Genomic DNA, 8,393 nt, shown 5'->3' on the forward strand with positions numbered 1-8,393 from the left:
GTTGTACGGACCTCCTCAATGTATTTCGTCCCTTCTAACCCAGGCACTTGTGGGATTTCCCTGATTTTGACATGTAATGGTGGATTCTGCGCTTCTGTTCCCCAATCTGAGAAAACTCAAATAATCTTAACCTGTTGGAAGTAGGTGGGGTCTCCAGATAAAACACAGGACACCCAGGTCAATTTGAGTTTCAGATAAACAACAAATACTTTTTAAGTATAAATATAACCCAAACACGATGGGATATTCATATACTGAACATTTTTTTAGTGTTCATTTATTTTTGGGAAAGAGAGAGAGAGAGACCACGAGCGGGTGAGGGGCAGAGAGAGAGGGAGACACAGGATCGGAAGCAGCTCCAGGCTCCAAGCTGTCAGCACAGAGCCCGACGCGGGGCTCGAACCCACGGACTGTGAGATCATGACCTGAGCCGAAGTCGGACGCTCAACCGACTGAGCCTCCCAGGCGCCCGAGGGATATAATACACGAAAAAAGTATATTTTGCTTATGTGAAGTTCAAATTTAACCAGGAAAACGATTTCTGTTTGCCACTTGAGGCAACCCCGGCAGAGTTTTGCAGCACAGGTATCCCCCTCCGCCCCACCCTGATCTCAGATGTTTCATGGGTCCCCAAAATCATTTCCTTAGCAAATACTCGGGAGCAAACATAAGAGAAGAAAAATCCACTTAAATACACTTGTGACCCAAAAGGACTGCTCCTGGTTGTGTGTGTAACGTGGAGGTCCCCTGGGTGGCCCGCCTGGACGCAAGAGGGCTGGCTACAGGCAGGGGACCCGCACCGTGGAGCCACGGCAGCAGTGCTGGGTGAGAACATAGGAACCGGGACGAGACACGAAAGCCTCGTCCATTTGAGTGCATTAAATATAAGCCATGAGGGGTCATGATCTCAGGTTTGTGGGTTCGAGCCCCGCGTTGGGCTCTGTGCTGACAGCTCAGAGCCTGGAGCCTGCTTCAGATTCTGTGTCTCCCTCTTTCTCTCTCTGACCCTCCCCTGCTCACGCTGCCCCTCTCTCTCTCTCTCTCTCTCTCTCAAAAGTAAATAAAACCATTAAAAATATACATATATAAGCCGTGAATCATTTTGCATGACCACATTAAAAAAAAAAAAAGATCAGGATGAAGCAGCAGGTGGAGAAGGAGGGCGGAAGCAGGTCCTGGGACCAAGGAAACAGGAGAGGGGCCTTGCCCGGTGAGGCTGTGCCAGGCAGAGGCATGTGGTGTGACAGCAGAGGGCACAAAGGCACGCCCCTGCCCCCAGGCCAGCCTCCGTTGACCACCTTCACTTTCATGGCCCCTCTGCCAGAGCCATCAGGTGCGTCCAGCCAGGACGTGGTTCACGTGATACTCAGGCAGCTACGTGCTGCATCAGGACCTTGGTACCTGTCCTCAGCCTGGGCTCCCTGTGCTGTTTGCTGCTGCTGCTGCTTCTTTTTAAATGTTTTATTCAATTTTTTAAAGTTTGTTTATTTCGAGAGAGAGACAGAATGCACACAAGCCAGGGAGGGGCAAAGAGAGAGAAAAACAGAATCCCACGCAGGCTCTGCCATCAGCGTGGAGCCCGACGTGGGGTTCAAACTCACAAACTGTGAGACCATGACCTGGGCCGAGCTCCAGAGTCAGACACATAGCCGACTGAGCCACCCATGCCCCCTCTATTTCATTTTTTTAAGCTTTTATTTCTTTTTTTTTAAGCTTATTTTGAGAAAGAAAAAATGCAAATGGGGAGGAACAGAGAGGGAGAGAATCTCTGTGCTGTTTTTTTCTTTTTTAAGTTTTGTTTAATTTTTTAAGCTTTTGTTTCTTTATTTTTAATTTTTTAAATTTTTTTTTAATTTAGAGAATGCAAGTAGGGGAGGGGCAGAAAGAGAGGGAGACACAGAATCGGAAGACAAGTTCCAGGCTCTGAGCTGCCAGCACAGAGCCCGATGCAGGACTCAAACTCACAAACCATGGGATCAGGACCTCAGCCGAAACCAAGAGCCAGACGCGTCACTGACCGAGCCCCCCCAGGCACCCTGGAAACTGGCCACCATTAATAAACCGTAGTAACCAGTAATGGTAAGTAAAGTATTTCCCTGAGTTCAGTGAGCCAAATTCTATAAAATTATTGACTCCCAGGAGGCGGTCATGGAATCTCTGAATTGTCACCAAGTCAGACAGAAGTGAGGGCCCTCCTGGGGGGTTCCCGAACTTGCAACTGACATCTGAAGGCCGGGGATGGTTTTGTGGGACTCAGCTCTTAACCCGTGGGGTCTGCACTGATTCCGGGGAGCCGGTCTTGGAACTGCTTCGTGGGAGGAAAAGTCCATATGTTTGGTGTCAGAGCATTGGAAGCAGAGAAACGCTTTTTCTCTAGATGAGTGTTCGGGACCAAGAGTGCCGCCGGTGGACGTGGGAGGGACGGTGACAGTAAGCGCCCATAAATGACAGCAGTTGATGTGAACCAAGAGCCTTCCGTGTGCCAGCCCGCTCTACCTGCCCCAGATTGTTGGAATTACACGGCCACCCTGCTAAGAAGGGATTATCTTGGGAATAAAACGAGAACCCCCAGGCTCAGGGAGGTCAAGTGGCTACGCCTCGGGGAACCTAGGTGAGTCATGCAGGCTGTGTCCCTAACGGCAGACATCACACCACCCATGTAGGGATCTCCCTGCTGGGAAGCTGTAGCTTTCATGGGTATTTATTGTTATTATTATTATTATTATTATTATTATTATTATTTGAACTTGTATCAACAGAGCTATTAATTGGTGGCCCTAACGAAACCATCAAAACCCGGAAATAGCCACCATCTCTATTCGAAGGGTGACAGCTGGGAACCAGGATTAATAGTATTTGCTTTACGGCTTATGGATCTTTAAAAGAGTTGAACCCTATGGGGCTCCGTGGGTTAGGTGGCCGACTTCAGCTCAGGTCATGATCTCGCCGTTTCTGACTCTGAGCCGTGCGTCGGGCTCTGTGCTGACAGCTTGGATTCAGTGTCTCCCTCTCTCTCTGCCTCACCCCAGCTTCTTGGACTCTGTCTCTCTCAAAGATAAACATTGTAAAAAATTAATTAAAAATCTTGCGTCTTGGGACGCCTGAGTGGCTCTGCTGCTTAAGCGTCAGACTTCAGCTCAGGTCATGCATGATCTCATGATTCATGAGTTTGAGCCCCACGTCAGGCTCTGTGTTGACAGCTTGGAGCCTGGAGCCTGCTTCCAATTCTGTGTCTCCCTCTCTCTCTGCCCCTCCCCTGCTCACGCTCTGTCTCTCGAAAAAACCAGTAAACATTTAAAAATATATATATTTTTTATGTTAAGCCTTACAAGAAATACATCCCTATTTCATACGGGCCCAGAGATGTGAAGTGCTTTGCACAAAGTGACACAGCTAATAAGGGAGAATGGGGGCGGTCAGGACGGAAACCCCCCCAGCTCTGAGTCCACATCTGGTTCCCCCGGCCCGCCCCCTCGGCACCAGCAGCATTTCTGTGTAGAGCTCTTTCCCCGACAGCTGGAGAATTTGTAGATGCCTCACTCTATCTCCGGGCGAGCTGGGAACATAGGACCTTCACATCCACCCACAGCCCATTAGATGCTCAGGAGAGCCTCGCCCTGGATTGATGTTTTCCAGATACTTTTTGGTTGTCAGGATCCCAGGTTGCCCTCTTCAAGGAGGCTATGTTTTACTAGGATTTGAGATCTTGTCGGAAGTAGAGCAAAATTGTTCTTGCCTCAGGAATTGGACAAAACCAGGGCACGAACTGTGTTCTCTTCAGCTTGAATTTCAAAAGACTGCAAAATTGGGGCACCTGGGGGGCTCAGTCGGTTAAGCATCTGGCTTCGGCTCAGGTCATGATCTCACGGTTCGTGGGTTCGAGCCCCACGTGGGGCTCTGTGCTGACAGCTCGGAGCCTGGAGCCTGCTTCTGACTCTGTGTCTCTCTCTCTTTCTGCCCCTCCCCTGCTCACACTGTCTCTCTCTTTCTCTTTCAAAAGTAAATACACATTTTAAAAAAAGACTGCAAAATTGCCTACCTTTGTTTTCAGATCCCTTCCTCGTATTGCTTAGAACACCCGTGTGAATTGTGTACAATCATTTGAATGTTACCCCACAGCATCTATCTGTCTATCTATCTGTCTGTCTGTCTATCTATCGATACACATATATAATTTTCTGAACCATGGAGGAACTCTTGGAGGCTTAGAAACACTCTTTATTTGTTTGGACAGTCCTGAGGCTCTCACGCTGTGGTCTGGGTTCCTCCAGCTACAGAAAACACTGTTAATAATTAGTTATTTGCATTTTCCACTCTCCTTTCATGACTGTGCAAAGGCGTTTTCCAGAGGCTATGTGACATCGCAGCTGATGGGTGGCCAGCGGGGGATGGGGGCCAGCCGTCTGAACGTCAGATGTTACAGATGAGCAGATACATAGGACGGTGGATGCCCCTCTTCTCACTAGATAGTTTTGCTTTCTGGGGCTCCTGGGGGGCTCAGTCAGTTGAGCGTCTGACTTCGGCTCAGGTCACAACCTTGCAGGTCATGAGTTCAAGTCCCCTGACAACCTCTCAGCCCAGCGCCTGCTTCAGGTCCTCTGCCCCCCTCCTCTGGTCCCTCCCCCGCTTGGACGCTCCCTGAAAATAAATATTAAAATAACAAAATGACTATATGTATATTTTGGTTTCTCAATGTAAAAAGTTTTTTAGGTTTATTTATGTTGAGAGAGACAGAGACAGCACGAGTGGGGGAGGGTCAGAGAAAAAGGGAGAGAGAATCCCAAGCAGGCTCCGTGCTGCCGGCGCATGTGACTTGAGCTGAAACCAAGAGTCAGAAGCTTAACTGAGCCACCCAGGCGCCCCATCTCACTTTCTATTTTTAACTTGGTGAAATTCTTTATTTCTTTTAAAGATTCTTTTCTTTTTTCAGTAATCCCTACATCCAACATGGGGCTTGAACTCACAACCCCAAGCATCACATGTTGTGCCCAAGTTTGTAAAATCGCCCCAAATCACCCCAAAGCAAATACCAGAGACTGCTAGGGAGACCGAGTCACGCCTGCAAAAGCAAAGGGCCTTTATTACAAGCTTAGGCTCGGGCTCACACTCTCCAGGTGACCCGTCCCCTGTGTGGAGAGAGCCCCGAACAAAGGCAGGGCAGGGCCTTTTATGCCTTTGGGAGGGGGCGTTACAGGAAATGATGACAGGTGTACAGTGATCCAATCCCTGCCCCCCATCAATACTGGCAGTTGTGGGAGCCAATCACAATAGTTGGAGTATTGACCAATCAGAGTGGGTCCAGGGTGCCCCACGTGGACATGACTAGGCCCGCCTCTAGAAAGGTCAAAGGTATCGGCCGGCCTCCCCCATTGGGCGCCGCAGGAGTTGTCCCTCCTTAATGCGCGCCCTTTCAGGAGAAGCCAAGCCTTCCCCTTTAAGTACCGGGGGAGGCTGGATCGGACCTGCGGCCGGCGGGGCACCGCCCCTTCCACCACGGGCGCCGGGGGCATCTCCACCGCGGAGGTGCGCCGGCTCCGGGAGGGCTGGGACGGCCGGTGGGGAGGGCCGGATCGGACCTGCGTCCTTACACACAGACTCTACCCCAAGCATCAGACTCTACGACAGAGCCATCCAGGTACCCCTAATTTGATAAAGTTATTTCTAACTTTACTGCTAATTCTAGTTGATAGATAGAACCCATGGAAACAAAAGCTCTGGGGATCCTCAGTAAGTTAAAGGTGTAAAAGTGTCCTTGCCTTCCTCTCTGGGCTTCTAGAACAAAAGTACCACAGACTGAGGAGCCGACACACATTTGTTTCTCACAGTTCTGGAGGCTGAAGTCCAAGGTCAAGGGGCCAGAGGCTTGGGGTCTGGAGAGGCCCGTCTCCTGGTTTATAGATGGCAGTCCTCTCTGTGCCCTCACGTGTGCAAGGAGTGAGCCTTCTGGGGTCTCCTTTATGACAGCACTAACCTCACGCTTTTTTTTTTTTCAATGTTTTTATTTTTGAGAGAGAGAGAGAGAGAGAGAGAGAGAGAGAGAGAGAGAGAATGAGCAGAGGAGGGGCAGAGAGAGAGGGAGACGCAGAATCGGAAACAGGCTCCAGGCTCTGAGCTGTCAGCACAGAGCCTAATGTGGGACTCGAACCCATGAACTGTGAGATTATGCCCTGAGCTGAAGTCGGGTGCTTAACCAACTGAGCCACGCATGTGCCCCTAACCTCAGTCTTGAGGCTGCACCCTAGTGACCTAATCACGTCCCCAAGGCCCCACCCCCTCATACTATCACCCCGAGGGGGGGGAGGGGCTTAGGGGTTAGAGTTAGGGTCTTACAGAGGAATGGAGGGGTGAGCAAACACCCCGCACACAGGTCCGAAGCAGAGTTTGAGGCTCGCTGGCAAAGGCAAGCAAACGATCACACGGTGCACACGGAAGTGCCTTCAGGGAGCACCAAGCCCGGCTCCAGTGCCGCCTCCCCACCGCCAAGGTTTCCTCCCCTACGGTGGCCGTCACCAGTTTCCTGTGACTCCTGCTCGGATACCCAGTGACTGGTGGATACAAACATGCCATTCTTTAACACAACTTACACCATGTCATCTGCACTTTTCTGGAACCTGGTATTTGTGAACATACCTGGGACAGCGGTCCCATTGTTTGGCTGAGCGTGCCACCGTGGATAGGCCAGGATTCATGTCACCGCTTCCTTGTTGACCGACAGCTACGCCTCCTAAGTTGACTTACTTACCCTAGGTCCCCATGTGTTTCTAGGACTTTCATGCAAGTTGTACTTGGTGCAAATACGATGCTATGTGACATCCTTATATAACACAATATAACATATAATATAACCTAATTATACGATATAACACCAATATAACATTATTATATAAGGACACAACATAACATTATTGTATAACATGATTACATAATAAGACAGCATTATTATGTAGTACAACATGGCATTATGATACAAATGACACAGTGTAACTTATAACCCAATATAATGTTATACAGTGTAACACAGTATATACCATATGACATTAAGCTTTCAGTTTTGCCTCTAGTTTTCTGCCTAGGAACTAGGTTGCTAATTTCATACTATCTTTCCATTAGCGTAGAAAATTTGAAACCATGGGTACCTGGGTGGCTCAGTCAGTTGAGCCTCCGACTTCACCTCAGGTCATGATTTCACGGTCTGTGGGTTCAAGCCCCACATCGGGTTCTGTGCAGCCCGCTAGCTCAGAGCCTGGAGCCTGCTTCGGATTCTGTGTCCCTTTCTCTCTCTGCTCCTCCCCTGTTCACACTCTGTCTCTCAAAAATAAATAAATGTAAAAAAAAAAAAAAAGAAAAAAAAATTTGAAACCAAATTTGGGGCAATTGAATGAAAAAATGTGCTTTAGTCTAATGCATAAGTTTGCTTTTTGTTCTCTAAACACTTCTTTGTCCTATCTAGTCTTCAATCCCATGGCTCCTGAAGGAGGGCCAACTTCCTGCCGGCCTAGGGATTTGGGCTCCTTCCGGAAGATTCTGTCTGTTCCACAGCAAAGGTGCGGAGGACTATTCGCCTTCAGCCAGCTGTGACATATATCCTCACTGTCACCAAAACCTAACGCCCACTACTTACTCCCAATCACTGCTGAGTTACATTTTCATTCTTAAACCCATACTTCAATATTAGACGTCTGCTGTCGAGTCAACTGGAAGTGGATTAAATCATAAACCCCGCTCAAGGGGACACTAAATTCTAGACCATGATATTGACTCCTAACGGAATTTGCAAAAGAAACAGGGACAAAGGGGTTATCTCATAGCACGATGTGTGATCCGCATGCAACTGTCAGAGGGCTGGAGTGAGACCTAGAGCCTAAAGAGATGATCACACCGACCTCGAGCAGAAAATACAAGTCAGGAAAGCTCCCATCAGTGCCGACGGGACGTTTTCATCAGCAGTGCTAAGGTGTTGCGGGCAATTTACCCTGCAGTGTGACCATGAATTCTGACCTCTCTTACTTTTTTTTTCTTGTTTTTCTCAAAGTGTTTTAGTTCAATGATTGCGATGAGGGAGTGAGGTGGGGGGCGGGCTGAGGGCAAAGTGCAGGCTGGCAGCCCCCCCCCCCCCCGCCCGGGGGAATACGTGTGACATTCCTCCGACACTCCTGGCTGCCCAACAACAAGGAACGGGGTGTCAGTGCTCGCTGTGGTGATGGGGGAAACCAAGGCAAGTGAGCAATTAGACTCCCTTACTGCCTTCAGCCCACAGACAAGTCCTCGCCGCCGGCAGAGTGACCTCCCTCTAGGAGCCCCGTGCCTCGAATGACACTGTGCTGGGGGCCAAAGGGAATCTTGGCTTCACATGATCCTGACCCCCAGGACCCTGTCGGTCTAGTTTCACATAT

The sequence above is a fragment of the Suricata suricatta genome, chromosome 14 (assembly GCF_006229205.1).
Source record: "Suricata suricatta isolate VVHF042 chromosome 14, meerkat_22Aug2017_6uvM2_HiC, whole genome shotgun sequence".
In the NCBI taxonomy this organism is placed as follows: Eukaryota; Metazoa; Chordata; class Mammalia; order Carnivora; family Herpestidae; genus Suricata; species Suricata suricatta.